The sequence below is a fragment of the Dendropsophus ebraccatus genome, chromosome 5 (assembly GCF_027789765.1).
Source record: "Dendropsophus ebraccatus isolate aDenEbr1 chromosome 5, aDenEbr1.pat, whole genome shotgun sequence".
NCBI classification, from domain to species: Eukaryota; Metazoa; Chordata; class Amphibia; order Anura; family Hylidae; genus Dendropsophus; species Dendropsophus ebraccatus.
The window spans coordinates 66,882,796-66,903,781 of NC_091458.1; the positions used below are offsets into that span (position 1 = coordinate 66,882,796).

Consider the following 20,986-nt stretch of genomic DNA (forward strand, 5'->3'; position numbering starts at 1 on the left):
TTGTGACAATTTGTGCAATTGTAGTAAAAAAGTATAATTTGTCAATGATTCCCGTGATGACTATGGGAATTTATTGTCAAATGATGTCTGTCTATTGATAATAAAAGCTGTAAATAATGATCATGAACATTATTTGTGGCTGTTATTATCAATAGACAGCCATTATTTTGTGATTTATTTTCACAAATCCATAGTAGGAATTACACTTTAAGGCTATGTTCACACTGCGTACAAATCCGTACGCAGGTCTTACGCTGCCATACATGTGCGGCTGAAACTACGGGCGTGCGAAAAATCGACATGTGGCCGGATGCGTACGCACCGCGAACATACGCCCGCAGTACAGTTATGCTTCCCTAGCTTGTTTCAAAGCGATCTGAGGTAGGTCATTTACTTGGAAATCTTCTCCCAGCCCCGTAAACCACACAGAACCTTTTGGATCGAAAAATCAAGTTCAATTTGGCTGAAATAAGTACTTTGTACGGGACCGCATGGAAATCCATGGCCGTGAGTTTTAACATTTCCGTCCTCAAACAATGGTCTTGTTCATTTTTCACGGCGCCGTACATAGTGTGCACTGTGCGGGCGTATATCGTATACTTTCAAGCGAAAGCATCAACCTCAAAACTACGTGCGTATATTCGCGGTTCGCACTATGGACGGATTCATACGCAGTGTGAACATAGCCTCAAAATGAACATCCATTTTTATTGGATGGCCCTCAATTAATGTCAATTATTGTCCGTTATTTTATAATAATGGACGTTGTTTGTAGAATTTGAGCAGTGTGTGAACATAGCCAAAAATGCAATGTGTCAACACAGCTTGAAGTGAATCTGTACTTATCGGGGCCTATTTTCTCGATGTCATTTATTTCATTTTTAGTAAATTTTTATGGGGGCAGCCATCTTTGTATGGGACACACTTGTAAGCATGCTCAACAACCGTGTGACTGTGTTATTCCACAGGAAAGGGGGAGGCTTGGCTGCAAATAAAGCATAAAACATAGTATAAAAAAAGACTAAGGACCCTGGAGGAAAGAAGGGAAAGGGGCGACATGATTGAAACCTTTAAGTATGTTAAGGGACTAAATAAGGTTCAAGAGGGGAGTGTTTTTAGTAAAAAACTAATCTCAAGAACAAGAGGACACAGTGAGAGGTTAGTTGGGGGAAAGATCAGAAGCAATGTGAGAAAATATTATTTTACTGAAAGAGTAGTAGATACCTGGAACAAACCTCCAGCAGAGGTGGTTGGTAAATCCACAATAACAGAATTTAAACCTGTCTGGGATAAACATACATCTATCCTAAGATAATAAGAAAGAAAAAAGGGCAGACTAGATGGACCCAGTGGTGTTTTTCTGCCGACAATCTTCTATGTTTCTATGTTATTACACCAACAGATTATTGGACAGATTGAACAGACTATAAACAGAGAACAGGTAATAAAGAAAAGAATGAGATTTCTCCTCTTTTCAAATCCATTCCTGGTTTTGGCTTAAAAAAATCTGTCAGATAATCTGTTGGTGTAATAGGGCCCTTAAGAATTTGAATCTGTTAAGTCTAAAGGAAAGAAGGAAAAGGAGGGAAATGATCAAAATCTTTAACCCCTAGGCGACCAAGGATGTATCGGTACGCCTTGGGTGCCTGTCCCCAGATGACCCTGGGCGTACCGGTACGTCCTGAGCTTTGAAGCTTCATGGGAGGTGGGGGCCGGTTGCAGTGAGCTGCCTGGCCTTTACTGTTAATGACAGGCTGCAGCGATCACGCTGCAGCATGTCATTACCACCTTAAACACGGCGTCCGCGGCGTTTAAGTGTAAGTGACAGGGGCAGTCCCCTGTCACTTAACGATCGGGACCCCCACAGGCAGGCTTAATGAGCAGAACGCCTATTACACTGATCAATGCTATGCATATGGCATAGAATTGTGCAGTGTATGCAATCTGAGGATTGTATGTAAAAGTCCCCCAGGAGGTCTTAAAATGTGTAAAAAATATAAAGTAAAAAAGTTTTTATAAGTACCCCAAAGCCCCTCCACCAATAAAAGTTAAAACCACCCCCCTTTTCCATTATATAAAAAAAATATATAAAAAAAAACATATAATATACCGTAGCTTGCGTAATTGTCCAATCTATTAAAATATAACAATCATCATAACAGCGAACGGCGTAGACGAAAAGTGGGAAAATAGCGCCAGGATTACCGATTTTTTTTGTCACATTATATATAAAAAAATGTTTTTAAAAAGTGATCAAAATGTCCGATCTACACAAGTATGGTATTAATAAGAACTAGATATCATGGCGCAAAAAATGACACCCCATACAGCCCTATAGGTAAGAAATAATAAAAAAAAGGATTTAATAAAAAAAATATATATAACATTAGAGAATCTGTGTAAACCTGCATATGGTTGTATTCGGGCGGACCTATAGAGTAATGGTATCATGTCACTTTTACCGTATAGTGCATTACGTAGACAAAGGAACCCCCCAAAAGTTACCATATTGCATCCTTTTTTACGATTTCACTAATTTATAGCTTCATAAATATTATTTTTGGGATTTCATCATACATTATGGTAGAATGAAAGATGCCATTACAAAGTACAACTATTCCTGTAACAAACAAGCCCTTACATGGCCCTGTAAATAGAAAAATGAAAGTGCTAGAGCTCTTAGAAAGGGAGGCTTGGTCCTCAAAGGGTTAAATATGTTAAAGTACTAAACGACTTATTGGTTGAAAAAGCAGAAACATCAAATAAAAACGCTACCGTTCAATACTACTATTGAACGGTAGAAGATGCTTGGGACAAACTTCCAGCAGATGTGGTAACTGAATGTAAACCTGCCTATGATAAACATATATCTATCCTAAGATAATAAAGGAAATACTATAAGGGCAGACTAGATGGACCAAGTGTTTTTTTTCCCCAACAATCTTCTATGTTCCTATTGGCTATCTGTTGGTGTCAGCTTTCACTGTAATGCTGTACAGATCACTCTCCAGCAGCTCCCTATTTATCATCACAAATAGAACAGGAAGTCTCAGCTTTGTTTTAAAGTGACTGTACCACCAGGCCCAGGCTGAAGCACTGGCGGCCCGAGCCACCTCCAGTGGGAAGGAACCCCAGTCCCTCCATAACGTGACTCCATTAGAATCAATGGAACCCTATCATGGAGGGACTGGGGTTTCGTCCCACTAAGGGTGGGTCGGCCCGCCTCCAGTACTTCAGCTTGGGCCTGGTGGTACAGTCACTTTAAGCCTGGTGGCCCAAATGGCAACTGCAATATGTCAAGACTATTGGATTATACAGATAGTAAAATTAGAGAAACAAAACACCAAAAATTTGTGAAGAATAGGTTCAACATAAAAACTTGATTTAAACAATAGGTAGTTTTCTAATGACAAATTTGACAACTTTCTTTAAACATCAAGAGGAGAACTTGTAACTGACTTCTAGTATAAAAGATGAAAAAGTTGCTTTGGTGAAACTGTTATTGCTACTGTGAATACTTTACAAACAGTACGTTTTGGTTAACATAGTACACTTTGGTTAGCAACCAGAGCCTATCGTTTATTTTACCAGGGATGCTTAATAAATCTCCCCCAAAGTGTATTAACTAGACTCATGGCAGAGCGGGATTTGCACCACCTAATTTTTTATTTTACTTTCTTGCGACCCAAATTCAACACGTAATAGATTCGGATAAAGAAAAATGCAAATAAATTAAAAGCAGAATTATTTTTGTATTAGGAAAATCATTGAATAAGTGATTACAGAGAATAAAGAATAGATGAAATCTTATACCTTTAGGCTACGTTCACCCAACGTATTATTTATGACACAACATGGTCGTTGTTTTCAATTAAAACAGCAGCCATTATTGACAGAAAAAATGTGTTGCATTGAAGTCAAAGCAGTGTCTGTTGTTTACACAATGTATTGAGCAATGGCCGTGGAAATAATTGATCAAATCAAATCAGTTTGGTGTAAAGTTCGGGTTCGTCTGAACCAAACCGTAAATGAACCACACTAAAACAGCTAAATAATTGCAGTTAGAATAGTTGGACTATTGGGGCTCTTTTGCAGTGAAAACGACAAACAAAAAGAACATTTTTAGTGGCAAAAAAGTACTTTTTAATGTCACATTGCTTTTAATCGGTGAAGAAGCTGTTTGAAACATTTCTGCGTGTGCTTTTGTGGCATAACCCTAGCAGAAAAACGCATCACAATGAGCACCTGAGCCCCCTCCAAGAACCCTTGGTGGCCAATCCTCATGTGGGCTGTTAAGAGGACAGTAACCCTCTCTTGCACCAGCACCACTGTCTACTACTCCACCCCTGTCCTTTTGCAGATGGTTTGGAGAGAATAAGGTGTATTAGTGGGACATCAGAAGACTTTTGGACATCCCGATCCTGGTTGAAGTGTGTCCTAAGTGGAGGCTGGCCACTGTTGAGATACAAGGGGTATTGCTTCGTAAGCAATCTCCATCATAGCCATACCCTATTTATTGGCAGAAGGTCTGTAAAAATGGACTACCGCCCAGAGTTAATGCATAATCTTTAACCCAGTGAGGAGGTGGAGACACCCCTATGTGAGGGCCATATGGTTGGTGGGCTGGTGAAGTCTATTGGCCGGGTGTGTTGTCACCAGAGCCTTTCTCTGTCCTTAGCGAGTCGGAGGTAGAAGATGCTCAGCAGCCATCTCAAGCCCTGGTTGACACACCTGAGGGCCTGAAGCTGAGGCCACTACATAGAAGCTACACTACATAGAACTTCCAGAGCAGAAACCATCCCCACAGCTGTCAGTTCTACCTCAGAAGCTCCTCCTTCAAGCAATGGAATCCCTCAAGTGGCTAAGTTGTTCCCCAAGAGCCTGTGGTATCTTCCACCATGGTGGCTGTCACCGCTACATCAACAGGAGCACAACTGTGTGTGCCATCAGGGGTGAGAGGCTACTTAGATATCTCAGGGGCCACAGGTCGAGGTTATCTCTTGGCCCTGCATCAGCATCTTGCAAACTAGGGACAGTTATTTCTTGTTTATGTTATGTCTGCCCAACTGGGAAAAGTTTTGAGGCTGCACCATCTTGGTAACAAGTTTAAGAACTGTGCGGGGTCATTAGAACACATATGTGGCTGTAAAACAGCCAACTATTGTGGGGGGTTAGTTTTGTTAAGGTTTAGTTTGTTAAAACACTCTACTACTGTTATTGCTACTGCCACCTTTTATAAAGAATGGTGACTATTTTGTGCAGAGAACCTACTTGCTATGTGCTAGACTAGAGGATCTCTGTCTACAAAAAGGGGCTTCTTATTCAAAGGACAGTATATGGATAAATGCTATCTTCCCACAATGTCTTTTAGGCAAAGTAATGGCAGTTAAAATAACGGTTCTTATTTTCTGTTTTAATAGTTTTTATTATTGCATATAATAACAAGTACAGTGGTGCCTTGGTTTATGAGCATAATTTGTTCCGGGACCGGACTTGAAATCCAAATCACTCTTAAACCAAAGCAAATTTTCCCATAAGAAATCACTAATATGCAGACAATTGGTTCCACGCCTCAAAAATGATTTCTTATTTTGAATAACATGTAGAACAGATAAAACAAACAATGAGAAACAGCTGGATATGTCATATTATTATAAGTTACTGTGCAGTATAGCAATCAGCATGTGGAGTAAAATGTATACAGGTGTTTATAGGAAAACTTTAATATGGACGCTGTGTCAAATGACAATTATAAGTTAAAGGTGTACTCTGTACCATAATGGACACTGATTACAAGTGTTGTTTACAAGTGCCTTATGAAGGACTTAAAGAGTGTTTCCCATTGGGAAGAAGCCCATCCAACTTTATAATTCAAGTTTCTATTAATTGTGATATTTATGTCTATTGCACTTTATGTGGGAATATTCACCTATACTGCTATTAAGTTGAATATGAGGTATGTGTTGTATTTGAGAGATAACTTTGCAGTTATTGCTATTAGTATTTATAACATATTTTATTTTTCAGAATGGGCTGGGCTTAGCATGGAACCTATGTTACATATTTAGGTGTATGTTGATGTATGTTTAATTCATTGCATAAAAGATAATTGGGTCTTCTTAAGTGCCCCATCTCTGGCCAGCAGCCATTTAGAAGATATTTCAAAGATAACGTCCAGCCTGTGTCAATGCTTTATTTTTGCTTCAGTATACTCTCTCCTTATTAACAGAGTTAACTTCACCCAGGAGAGCTATGTCTGTTGGTGGATCACTGGCATACAATCTCACAGTTATCCACCAACATCCACAGCTCTCCTGGGTGAAGTTAATCCTGTGAAACACCTGCCAGGTTATGTCAGGTGCAAGGTTTCCTCTGCTCTCATCAGGAGGGAACTTTAGCAGCTAAAAAAACAAACTTGAGGATCATCAAGCATCTACCTACAGTGTAGATATCTTTCTTTTTATGGATTGTTATATAAGGTTGGGTTTACGCTGCACTTTTTGCACACAGTCTGTTTTGGCCTTGTGGACGCAGCCAATTTTCATTTTTAGCATAACTATTTCATTTTCCATATTTAGAGCTATATAAGGGTTAATATTTCCTTTTAATTAACCATAAACTTACAGAGCAAAACACAAAAAAACACAAAATACAGTAATGCAATATTTCAGGTTTCATTAGTGCACAATGCGTAAATCATGATATATTAGGCACAGGAGTAGGCCACACCTCTTCTCTGCCTTGCCGTGACCCACTGCTCATCCTTTAGGCAAACGGAGTTGCGCTGTTTTAAAATAATTGCAGATTTATGCACAGAAAATTTGAGATTATTTTCAGGTATTCACCAGGAGCCAGCATGATAAATCTCCCCCACGCTTACCAGTACGGATGGTCCGAACCGAGTTCAGTTCGGGTTCGTACGAACCTGAACTCTCGGTAATGATTCCCGCTGTCTGCCCGCTCCGTGCAGCGGGCGGATCCAGCGGGAGGACCTCCTGGAAAACTGGGATACAGCCATAGCCATAGGCTGTATCCCAGTTTTCCAGGCGGTCCTCCCGCTGTATCCACCCGCTCCACGGAGCGGGCAGACAGCGGGAATCTGATGCCGAGCGTTCGGGTTCATACGAACCCGAACCTTGGAGGGTTCGGACCATCCCTACTTACCATCAATACCATCATAGCTTAAACATGTGTATAAATGCATTGGAAATAGAAATTTAGAATCATAGCATATAGTTACAATAACTAATTTAATAACACAAAATGTAGCAAAGGTGTGATACCTGTAATTTATAAATTTTTGGAGAGACCTAATACATCAATGAAAAACTATGGTTTTACATATTGATGAGATAACACTGTCAGGGATCTTAGCGAAGCAACTCTTGCTGGCAATATTATCTCTACCTTTAGGGCCCGTTCACACTGAGCAGGTGAAATACCATGTCTGAGCTCCCCGTCGCAGAATTCCACCTGCCTCAGTGTCACACAGTGTCTTGAAGAGCAGCGGGAGCAGAGGCTCGCGAGCCATCCAATAGAGACACTGTGTGACACTGAGGCTTAGCGGCAGAATTCCCCCTGTTTTGCTCAGTGTGAACGTACTCTTAAAAATGTACCTGTCATAAGGGGCCACTTCAGGATCAGCAGTGAATTCCATACTGATCCAATGATGGTTGCATACATTACTGATCTGGTCTAATTTTGATTTAATGGGGCCTTGCACATTAAAATTGTAAGCGTGTTCAGTAGGTTAATAAGATTAATAATAATAAACAAAATAAATTATATGAATCTCCCATTATAACAAATATCAGATTACAGCTTGGTAGTGCACCTTGTACTTCTTCATAGGGATGAACAAATTTACAGTACTAGCTAAGCCTGGCATCTGGGTGTCTGGAAAGGCTGGATCCACTCCTGGCAAACTGGGAGAAGGGTCCACTGATATCAGTGGGTACTATACTGACCGCAATTATGGATCTATAACGCAAACAGTATAAGGCTATGTTCACACTACGTAAAAGTACGGCCGTTGTTGCCATCGGCAACAACAGCCGTACTTTGTGCGGTGTGGACATAGCCTTATCTTCTGTGGGATTACATTATGTGAACATTATGTAAAGCCTAATACTGATGAGTGAAAGGGGCATTACTTTATTACTGAAAATTGTTGCCCGTGGGCATCTAACTTTGCATGTTTTATCTATGACATAAGCTCTGTCACTGAACTAAGGTATTTCCATTTTGTGATTTGTTGTTTAATGAAAAAGTGATTAGATAAACATTTCCTGTTAAGATTATTTGGAAAAGGAATAACTGTAGTTCAAAGAGCAATGTACTGCAAGCACAACTGATCCATTCCTATTTATCCAAACAACATCATAATAAACTGTGTGGGTTGCATTAAATAATAGACAAATAGATGGTCATCTTGGGTGGACACAAAACAACCCAGTGGTTTGAGGAATTTTTAACTTATTGGGTCAAAAACCGAGGTGAAAGAAAATAAACTCTATAAACAGTAGAGAATAAGGATGAGGAAGGAACTATAAAAAATAAAATATACAAAAATAATTATTTCTATTATTTTTGTGATACATACTTCAGAGTGGAAAAGTAGTAGACCCAGACCCTAGGGTGAATGCCACCATCAACTGTAATTGGTAGTTTGGAGGGAAGAAGGAACATATGCCCATGCAGCTATGATAGTAAGAGTACTAAATGCGGTTATATGAATTATAATTATCCTTAAAAGGAATCTGTCAGATGTAATTCAGGTTCCAAAACTGCTGACACTGTAAAAGTCTAAGGGGCCTATTCCACGGGGACGATTATCATTCACATAATCGTCAACGATAAACGATCTAAAAGGAACGCTATTGCAGACAACCTGAAATCACTCACCCATTTACACGGAAAGAATATCGTTACTTATGATCGTTCTTGCGGTCGTCTTGTCATCGCTATTGCGTTCGTCGCTACTGCGAACGACCAAACAACGTCTTATTCCATGCGAACTATTTGCAAACAAGCAAAAATAAAAATAGGTCTAGGTCTTATTTAGCGATCAACAATTTCTCGTTCGTCGTTTGATCGTTAACTGCTATTCAACCAAACAATTATCGCTTTGTTCCAAACGATTTAACGATTATCTGCATGATAATCAACCCATGGAATAGGGCCCTAACTGCTGTTATGACAAGGAAACACGTGGTACCTTTCATATATCTGTCTGTGCTTCCAGGATGTAGAGAAATGCTTTTATTCTCTGGTACAAGGAGTCAAAGAGGCTTTTCAAAAACACCTGAATAGCTGCAAGCTAGAATACCTCCTCTCTCCCCTCCCTGCTTGATTGACACATGGAAACACCTGGAGTCCCAAGCAGGGTCAGGTATGTGAGTGGGGAGTACATAGGTGTAACAGTTTGCACATCACTGTACCTGTATCTACAGTCAAGCCATCCGGCACAACCGCATATGTTTTACCTCTGTGAATAGAAAGGAACTTAGGAGCCTCAACATTTATTACCATCCAAGAATGACTGAGAACCAAAGTGCCAAAGCCAATAGAATATCAAGAAGTGAGCTCTTACATTACAAAATAAGGCAAGTAAACCATTAAAGGAGAATTTTTATTAAAGTATTATATTGCCCCCCAAAAGTTATACAATTCACCAATATGCACCTATTACTGGAAATGCTTATAAAGGGCTTTTTTCCCCTGCACTTACTACTACAATAAGGCTTCACTTCCTGGATAAAATGGTGATGTCACGACCCGACTCCCAGAGCTGTGCGGGCTGTGGCTGCTGGAAAGGGTGATGGCAGAGGGATGCTCAGTGTCCCTCCAGTGCCCTGTGTCCCTCAGTGTCCCCCTGCCATCATCCTCTCCAGCAGCCACAGCCCACACAGCTCTGGGAGTAGATAGATCAGTGTTATCGGCGATATGTGCTTAGAGACTCTGTGCACAGATAGATGATCCGACAGGTCGAAGGTAAGTGTCTTACCCCCGCCCATCGGTACAAGTGATTGGGTACCGATCAGTCAGTGACAGGTCAGTGCTTAACTGCAGCTGCCTGTCATTATGCTGGGCTCCGGACACACTGATGTGTGCAGGGCCGCCCACACTGCAGTGGTCCCGCACACATCTAAAGCGCCTCACTGTCAGGAATGTATATATACGTTCCTGCTGCATGGTGCATCTGCAACAGGACACATATCTATACGTATTGCTGACACAAAGGGGTTAAACGAAATAAGAAAATAATAATAATTTGTTGGTGTTATCGGGCCCTTTGTTCACACTGAGCTAATTGCCCCATTTGCTCAGTGGTAACATATCCTAATTTATATTGCATTAGTGCATCATTTCATTGCATTACTGTGAATGTGTGTGAACATAGCCTCAGGGGTTTATGACTTATTTTGTGGCACAGAGAATATCATCCTCCCCTAGTTAATGTGTGTGTGTAGTCACAGCAAATAAGCAAACTGATTGACCATTACACATATTAATAATACTTACTAATGTCACACATTGTTAATGTGTGCAAGAAGCCATCCCCCAGAAGGAAAAGAACTAGCTCTCCAATGTGACCCAATAGAGGCTACCTTCCAGCTCCAGTGCTGCTGCTTGCATTCTGCTGCTCCAAGAGGATGCACACATTTTTTTGCCCGTTGAACTGCAGTTATTATTGGGGTAGATAGGACTTTTTGATAGCTTTTTACTCCATGTTTTCTCTGATGCTAGTTGATCAAAGATAAGTAGTTCTGGCATAGTTTTTTTCTTATTTCGTTTAACCCCTTCGTGTCAGCAATACGTATATATATATGTGTCCTGTTGCAGATGCCCCGTGCAGCAGGAACGTATATATACATTCCTGACAGTGAGGGGCTTTAGATGTGTGCGGGACCACTGCAGTGTGGGCGGCCCCACACACATCAGTGTGTCCGGAGCCCAGCATAATGACAGGCAGCTGCAGTTAAGCACTGACCTGTCACTGACTGATCGGTACCCAATCACTTGTACCGATGAGCGGGGGTAAGACACTTACCTTCGACCTGTCGGATCATCTATCTGTGCACAGAGTCTGTAAGCAAATATCGCCGATAACACTGATCTATGCTATGCTATGTCATAGCATCGATCAGTATATGCAATCTAATGATTGCATGTTTTACAATAAAATAAAAGTGTAAAAAAATTGAAAAAAAGTTTATAAAAGTAAAAAAAAAAAAAAAATAAATAAAAGTTAAAAATACCTCCTTGCCTATTCTAAAAAATATATGTTACAAAAAAACAAAACATATTACATATTGTAGCGTGCAGAATTGTCTGATCTAATAAAATATAAAATTATTGTTCCATCCGGGTTAAAGTAATGCAATTAATCCCGGTCATGAAGGGGTTAAAGTTGACAGTGTGGGATCACTAACATTATACTTTACTTCACTTGCATCTTTGATATTTCTTTTAAGGTTGAAAGGGAGGGAGGTGATTTGTATTATTATTATAATAGGCAGAGCCCAATGCAACCCCATAGATGCATTATAGGGGCATCAACTAGATGTTGTAGTCATTATTGACCGCAACATCTATGAGATCAGAGGTAGTTTTGAGCAACCAAAAAATTTCCGCTTGCAGGATTTTTTTTATTGACACAAATACATATACACACACATTCACACATACATATACACACACATGAACCTCCCCTGTTATGGCACGTTTACACAGAGAGATTTATCTGACATATCTTTGAAGCCAAGGCCAGAAACAAACTATAAACAGGGAACAGGTCATAAAGGAAAGACTGGTGAAAGTATATAGAAGAAAATAAAGTTATTACCTACCTCTTTACGCTTCCCAGTGTCCTGCCTCCTTTTCCTTGCTCACTGCAGATGGGGATTCCCCATCTCCAAGACCCAACAGCCAGATTGGTAGATTGGTAGGTAATACCTTCAGGCGTCACTTTTAACACTGCCACACCAGAACACTGAACAATACCACCATACTGTGACTGGATAACACCACCATACCAGACCTGACCAATACCGCCATACTGTGACTGGATAACACCGCCATACCAGACCTGACAAATACCACCATACTGTGACTGGATAACACGGCCATACCAGACAGTGGCGGATTAAATGTACCCTGGGCCTCGGGCTGTCCACCCAACCTGGGGCCCCCCCCACAAGTCAATTTGCCCACATTATAATCCGCTACTGCGCCCCCCCCCCCCCCACTGTCCCCAATAAACACTGCCTGCCTCCCCTCCCTGCTGGCCCCAATAAACATAATGTTTGGTCCCTTGCTGCTACCCCCAGTAAGCATTGCCCACCCCACCTCCACTGTCCCCAATAAACATATTGCCACCACACCTGGTCCCCTGATGTTGCCCCCCCCCAAGGTCACAGCAGCACAGAGGATGTCAGGAGAGGAGGGTGCTGATCTTATAGGAGAGGTAACAGCAGCACAGAGGATGTCAGGAGAGGAGGGTGCTGATCTTATAGGAGAGGTCCGAGCAGCACAGAGGATGTCAGGAGAAGAGGGTGCTGATCTATAGGGGAGGTCACAGCAGCACAGAGGATGTCAGGAGAGGAGGGTGCTCATCTATAGGAGAGGTCCGAGCAGCACAGAGGATGTCAGGAGAGGAGGGTGCTGGTCTTATAGGGGAGGTCGCAGCGCCCAGCAGCACAGAGGATGTCAGGAGAGGAGGGTGCTGATCTATAGGGGAGGTCCCAGCAGCACAGAGGATGTCAGGAGAGGATGGTGCTAATCCTATAGGAGATGGTCCCCCTTTATAGATGGTCTCCCTCTTTCCCCCTCTATAGATTGTCCCCCTCTTTCCCCCTCTATAGATGGTCCCCCTCTTTCCCCCCCTCTATAGATGGTCCCCCTCTTCCCCCCTTATAGATGGTCCCCCTCTTCCCCCCTTATAGATGGTCCCCCTCTTCCCCCCCTTATAGATGGTCCCCCTCTTTCCCCCCCTTATAGATGGTCCCCCTCTTTCCCCCTTTATAGATGGTCCCCCTCTTTCCCCCCTTATAGATGGTCCCCCTCTTTCCCCCTCTATAGATGGTCCCCCTCTTTCCCCCTTTATAGATGGTCCCCCTCTTTCCCCCCTTATAGATGGTCCCCCTCTTTCCCCCCTTATAGATGGTCCCCCTCTTTCCCCCTCTATAGATGGTCCCCCTCTTTCCCCCTTTATAGATGGTCCCCCTCTTTCCCCCTTTATAGATGTCCCCCTCTTTCCCCCTTTATAGATGGTCCCCCTCTTTCCCCCTCTATAGATGGTCCCCCTCTTTCCCCCTTATAGATGGTCCCCCTCTTTCCCCCTCTATAGATGGTCCCCCTCTTTCCCCCTCTATAGATGGTCCCCCTCTTTCCCTCTTTATAGATGGTCCCCCTCTTTCCCCCTTTATAGATGTCCCCCTCTTTCCCCCCTTATAGATGGTCCCCCTCTTTCCCCCTCTATAGATGGTCCCCCTCTTTCCCCCTTTATAGATGGTCCCCCTCTTTCCCCCCTTATAGATGGTCCCCCTTTTTCCCCCCTTATAGATGGTCCCCCTCTTCCCCCCTTATAGATTATCCCCCTCTTCCCCCCTTATAGATGGTCCCCCTCTTTCCCCCTTTATAGATGGTCCCCCTCTTTCCCCCTTTATAGATGGTCCTCCTCTTTCCCCCTTTATAGATGGTCCCCCTCTCCCCCCTTTATAGATGGTCCCCCTCTTTCCCCCCTTATAGATGGTCCCCCCTCTCCCCCTCCCTTATAGATGATCCCCCTCTCCCCCCTCCCTTATAGATGGTCCCCCTCTCCCCCCTCCCTTATAGATGGCCCCCCTCTTTCCCCCTTTATAGATGGTCCCCCTCTCCCCCCCTCCCTTATAGATGGTCCCCCTCTCCCCCCTCCCTTATAGATGGTTCCCCTCTTTCCCCCTTTATAGATGGTCCCCCTCTCCCCGCTCCCTTATAGATGGTCCCCCTCTCCCCTCTCCCTTTATAGATGGTCCCCCTCTTTCCCCCCTTTATAGATGTCCCCCCCAGTCAGTAAATAACACAAAAAAAACAAAATACAACTCACCTACCCTGCGTTCCCCCGTTGATCCTCTTTCCTTCTGCAGTCTCCGGCTGATGCGCGGCTGCCGATGTGCGGGGCACGGGGGGGAAAGAGGGGGACCATCTATAAGGGGGGAAAGAGGGGGACCATCTATAAAGGGGGAAAGAGGCGGCACTAGGAGCTGTGTGACGGGGCGGGGGGAAGGGGGCCTCCCGGGCGGCATTATAATGTGGGTGGCGTGGCATGGGCCCCCCCGGAGCCTCGGGCCCCGGGCGGCCGCCCAAACTGCCCACATTATAATCCGCCACTGATACCAGACCTGACCAATACCACCATACTGTGACTGGATAACACGGCCATACCAGACCTGACAAATACCACCATACTGTGACTGGATAACACGGCCATACCAGACCTGACCAATACCACCATATTGTGACTGGATAACACCGCCATACCAGACCTAACCAATACCACCATACCCCCACACACGCACCTAGACATTAGGTTTACTGGCAGTTCTGAATGGGAGGTGGGAGACTAAAAAAACAAAAACAAAAAAAAGTTGTTTCCTTCCCCTTGTTCCCTGGTGCTGCCCTCTGCAAGGTGCTGCCCTAGTGGTAAAAGCCTAGTGGTAAATACGGCCCTGGATGGGCCAGTCCGACATTGGCCCTATATACAGCAAGCTGTACTTCACTCTGTATTTTAACACCTTTCTGTTCTACTCCTGTCATAAGTTCTGCTACATGATCTCTTCTGTGGGCTCAGACCACCAAAGCACATCAATGAGCTTGGATGGGGATAACCCAGTTGTTGTTTTAATGGTATCTCCTTTCCAATACAGCACTGAAAGTTGGAAATGGAGAGGGAAATAAAGGAGTATTGGTAGCAGATCTTATAGAGTTCTGGGATTTTTTATTAGCTTAAACTGTAGTTCCTCTTTTCCTACCTGCTGTTAAGGTTCAGATGTTTTTTCATTCTCAAAATATCCCATCCATTGTAAAACAGCAAATAGTAGACAGGAAATTGTTTGGAATACCAAAGCAATGCTTTTAGACCACACAAAGATTTTAAAAATACTTCTCTTTTCCATTAAACAGTGATGATCTCTGTGATGATCTACGCATTGCTAAAGATCATAAATACCTTTAAGGTGCCTTCATACGTACAGAATCTGCAGCAGATTTCACACTGTAAGTTCCCCAGTGAAATCTGCTGCAATCCTGTGTCATGTCCTTTTCTATGGCTGTACATACTTGCAGCGGATTTTTCATTTCGCTGCCAGAATCTTTAGCCCCTTCACACTTAACATGACCTTGACCGGCTAATATGTTACCTGGCTGCGCTCATGCTTGCTTGTCAGGCTCCTGGCTCCCTGGTATCCCACCCAGCTAATCAATGCACTGCCCCGATGCAGCCAATGATTGGCTGAGTTGGATGCCATGGTATTGGGAACCTGAGAAGCAAGCAGGAGCGCAGCCTGGTAACATATTAGCTGGGCAGTAGAGGGTTAAGTAAGAAGGCGATTTACATTCTCACAGTAGAATGAAAAATCCGCTGTGAGTATGTAAAGCTATAAAAAATTACAAGAAAGAGTATAGCAGTGGATTTTGCTGCAGACCTTGCAGTGTGAAATCCGCTGTGTATCCTGTACGTATGAAGGCACCCTTAGGCCATGTTCACACAAAGTAAGCTTCATACTAGGGATGGTCCGAACCTGCCGAGGTTCGGGTTCGTACGAACCCGGACTCTCGGCAATGATTCCTGCTGTCTTAAACCTCCGTGCAGAGGGTAGATACAGCGGGAAGACCGCCTGGAAAACTGGGATACAGCCTATGGCTGTGGCTGTATCCTTGTTTTCCAGGCGGTCCTCCCGCTGTATCCACCCTCTGCACGGAGGTTTAAGACAGCGAGAATCATTGCCGAGAGTTCTGGTTCGTACGAACCCCAAACCTCGGCAGGTTCGGACCATCCCTACTCCATACCAACGGCCGTGATAGGTACAGAACTTACGTTTGGCTGCAGGCAGAGGGAAACACATGGTATACACTCCGGCCGGGATCCCTAGCGACGCCATAGAAAACTGACATGTCAGTTTTCTGCTGCCACTATTCATTGAAAACCCTGACAGAAAACCCTGTCAGTGCACACTATGGAGTGAGCGGCTCTGGCTGCACGCTCCATATTGTGCATTGGGGAGTTCTGATGCAGGTGCGCACTGATGCGCCCGCATCAGAACTTAGTGGCGTAAAAGATCATCTGGCCAATACTGCATTACAGGCCAGCATGGGTCACGGAATGTTCTGTCTCACACCAAATGTGAACACAGCTTTAGGGTGCCTTCACACCTACCGGATCCACAGCGGATCTCACTTCTGCGGATTCGAAGTGAGATCCGCTGCAGATCCGGTATCAATTCACCCCTATGATAGCACATATTCGCAGCGGGATTGACATCCCGCTGTGAATATGTGCTTTAACTCCCTGGTGCCCGCAGCCCCTCCGTCGCATCCCCCATCCCCGGCGGCGGCACATCCCCCCCCATCCCGGCCACATCCCCCCATCAGCCCATGTCCGGCCCGCCGCCGCGAGCATATACTACCTGCTCGGCGGCGCGGCTGCAGTGAGGCTCCCGGCTCCGATCCCGCTCAGCTGATCTGAGCGGGATCCCGCTCACTGCAGGCTGGGGGTGGGCTGATGGGGGGGATGTGGCCGGGATGGGGGGATGCGACGGAGGGGCTGCGGGCACCAGGGACTTAAAGCACATATTCACAGCGGGATGTCAATCCTGCTGCAAATATGTGCTATCATAGGGGTGAATTGATACCGGATCCGCAGCGGTTCTCGCTTCGAATCCGCAGAAGTGAGATCCGCTGTGGATCCGGTAGGAGTGAAGGCACCCTTAAAGTAGGAACTCACCTTCCAAACACTAAAAAATAATATAACAGATATTTTGCTTTATAAGACGTACCTGACTATAAGACGCACCCCTGATTTAGACAACTGAAAACAGAAAAAATATAAACAGTGGTGCTTTGGATTACGAGCATAATTCGGACCATGCTTGTAATCCAAATCCACTCTTAAACCAAAGCAAATTTCCCCATAAGAAATCATTGAAATGCAGAAAATTGGTTTCATACCCCAAAAATAATAATTTTATATTCTGAACAACATGTAAAACAGATGAAACAAACATTTATAAACAGCTGAATATGTGATATTATAAGTTACTGTACAGTACAGCAATCAGCATGTGGTGTATAATGTATAGTAAGTGCATAAACCTGATAACACAGCAGCAGTTTGTAGATACAGGATGGAGCTGCAGATCCCCATAATTCAGTAGCGTAGTACAACAGGCTAGAATAGAGAAGCAGGGCTGCTGTCAGAGGTCTGTGTGGTCATATGACAGCAATGGGAAAGGGGGGTGTTCAGCATGGACCAATCACGACTGACAGAGACTGAAGGGAGCATAAAGGAATGAGCAGGACATATGTGGGCACATACATGCACATGCACATACATCTGTCCAGGGAGAGAGAGAGAGGTTACAGCTATGGAGAGGATACCTCCACAGTCCTGTCCCCTGATGTAAGCCCCAGCCTGAAATGGATCTGCTATGATTTGGAAGGTGAGGGAGACTTCCTGAGTCAGAGTACAGTGCTGTAGACCCCGCTATGCAGACCATGCCCCTCCCCAATTTGCCCTCCCACCCAGTACAAGGAGCTCTTAAACCAAAGCAATGCTCTTAAACCAAGTCACAATTTTGAAAAACCAAACCAAAACGCTCTTAAATCAAGTTTCTGTTAAACCAAGGTACCACTGTATTTCATTCTAATTAAACTTCCCTGGTGGTCTAGGGCAGTCAAGAAGTCAATGCATTGAAGGGGTCAAAGTTTACAGTACATTATACCCACGCATACACAGCCCTGCAGCATGCACATTACACAGCCAGCTCTGCCGCATCATACACACCCATCTTTGCTACATCATACACATCCAGCTATGCTACATCAAAGCACACATACACACAGCTCTGCCACGAGAAGATACTCACAGACACACACAGTGCTGTATGAATATATATACTGTACACACGCTCAATCACACCTCTGCTACATCACCATATACAAACAGCTCTGCTACATACATACAGGCACAGACAGACACACGGATATTGTCCCTACCTACAGTATCTGAAATGCATGCTTCTCACAGTCATGTGACTAATCACATGACTGTGCCATCACTGCAGGTTTTGGGTAAGTTTCCAGGGGCCTTGCAGGAATCTAGAAGAGAGATATCGCATCCAGATTCCTCTCCTGCCAGGCACTCATCTTACTAATCGGTGTCCTGCAGAAGAAGGAAGAGAATTGAGCAGCTGTCAGTCGCTACACAGATCACTAAGCAGTTGGGCACAGAGCTGAATCAGCGCCAGGGGCGTAACTAGAAATAGCTGGGCCCCATAGCAAACTTGGCAACATAGCAAACCCCCTCTCGATCGACCACTATGCCATCAACACACTCAGCTCTAGACAGGTTCTGTACACCATATAAATTACAGTACAGTTACATCAGGTGACTTACAGGGGACGTCTTCTCTGATCGGAGTTCTTCCCTTTTCATTTTCTTTTCCATCTGCCCTGTGCCGTTATGAGAACTTCTCTGGGCCACGAATCCACAGAATCTGCCAGACAGACATATTAGGCTCCACACTCTGTCACCATCCTCATCTCTACCAACTGCACATCTGTATTGGCCCCTTTACACCCACATTTAGCGGGTAGGCTGACTCTATGTGATCCCATTTTAGTATATGGCCCTCCTCTCTGTCACCCCTCCTTATAGATAGCTTCCTTATGTTGCCCCCCCCGCTGTCCCCCTTATAGATGCCCCCCATGTTGTCCCCTTATAGATGGTCCCCTATGTTGCCCCCCCTATAGATGGCCCCCTCTTCCCCTATATTGTCCCCTTATAGATGGCCCCCTTTCCCCCAATGTTGTACGTTTATATCCCCCTCTCCCCCTATGTTCTCCCCTTATAGATGGCCTGCTCTCCCCCTATGGTGTCCCCCCCTTATAGATGGCCCTCTCTCCCCCCCCTTATAGATGCCCCCCCTTCCTTATAGATGGTCCCTCTCTCCCCCCCTCCCTTATAGATGCCCCCCTCTCCCCCCCCTTCCTTATAGATGCCCCCCTCTCCCCCCCCTTCCTTATAGATGGTCCCTCTCTCCCCCCTCCATTATAGATGCCCCCCTCTCCCCCCCTTCCTTATAGATGTCCCCCTCCCCCCCCTTCCTTATAGATGCCCCCTTCTCTTCTCCCCCCATTCCTTATAGATGCCCCCTTCTCTTCTCCCCCCCTTCCTTATAGATGCCCCGTTCTCCCCCCCTTCCTTATAGATGCCCCCTTCTCTTCCCCCTTCCTTATAGATGCCCCCTTCTCTACCCCCCCTTCCTTATAGATGCCCCCTTCTCTTCCCCCCTTCCTTATAGATGCCCCTTCTCTTCCCCCCCTTCCTTATAGATGCCCCCTTCTCTTCTCCCCCCTTCCTTATAGATGCCCCCTTCTCCCCCCCCCCTTCCTTATAGATGCCCCCTTCTCCCCCCCTTCCTTATAGATGCCCCCTTCTCCCCCCCTTCCTTATAGATGCCCCCCTATAGATGCCCCCTTCTCCCCCCTATAGATGCCCCCTTCTCCCCCCTATAGATGCCCCCTTCTCCCCCCCCTTCCTTATAGATGCCCCCTTCTCCCCCCCTTCCTTATAGATGCCCCCCCTATAGATGCCCCCTTCTCCCCCCTATAGATGCCCCCTTCTCCCCCCCCTTCCTTATAGATGCCCCCTTCTCCCCCCCCTTCCTTATAGATGCCCCCCCTATAGATGCCCCCTTCTCCCCCCCCCCCACCCCCCCCCCCCCCCCCACCGAGGAAAGCAAGTTTAAAAAAAAGAAAGAAAACTCACCTAACAACACGCTCCCCCGTCGAGCCTTTTTCCTGTCACCCCGTCTGATGCGCGGCTGCCGTCTGATGCCGCGTCCTAGCCCCGGCAGCGCGCGTATCACAGTGTGGGCCTGTGGCCGTGAAGTCGCGGCCGCAGCACAAGCCCACACAGAACTCTATGATACGCGCGCTGCCGGGGCTAGGACGCGGCATCAGGCGGCAGCCACGCATCAGACAGGGGGTGACATGAGCACTGTGGACCGGTCCCGTGCTCCTCCTGGCCCAGTGACTCCTTTTCCCTATGGTTGGGGAAAGGAGTCACCGGGTCGGGAGGAGCACGGGACCGGCCCCCGGCTACAGCACCCGGGAGGCATGCTCAGCCGCCGGGTGCTGCAGGATATGTCAGCTCCAGGGGCCCGCGTCACGGGCCCCCTGATGCGGCGGGGCCCCGTAGCAGCCGCTACGGCTGCTACGGCGGTAGTTCCGCCAGTGATCAGCGCTTTGACTGAACATTAGAGAAGCAGTCAGGGCAGCCTGACAGTTCTGGGCCACCCTATCTGCAGAATATAAAATGCTGGCACTTTTTAGCAACATATTTTCTTGTTAAAAAGTGGTTCTTATAATACGAAAAATATATATATATATATAATATATAAAATAATATAAAAAATGATAAAAGAACAATAAATTCTCCTATTAAAGGAAAAGTCCATCGAAAATGTTTATTAAAGTATTGCATTGCCCCCCAAAAGTTATAAAATTCCCCAATATACACTTGTTACGAGAAATGCACATAAAGTGCTTTTTTCTCTGCACTTACTACTGCATCAAGGCTTCTCTTCCTGGATAAAATAGTGATGTCACGACCCGTCTCCCAGAGCTGTGCGGGCTGTGGCTGCTGGAGAGGATGATGGCAGGGGGATGCACAATGTCCCTCCAATGCCCTGTGTCCCTCAGTGTCCCCCTGCCATCATCTTCT

At 45.2% G+C, this 20,986-nt stretch overlaps 1 protein-coding gene across 1 annotated transcript in view; it reads right to left on the minus strand.

Annotated features, from left to right (window-relative positions):
• GDF11 (growth differentiation factor 11) overlaps positions 1-20,986 on the minus strand; it is a 168,426-nt gene that overhangs the window by 33,712 nt on the left and 113,728 nt on the right. The gene's annotated exons all lie outside the window — the stretch shown is intronic.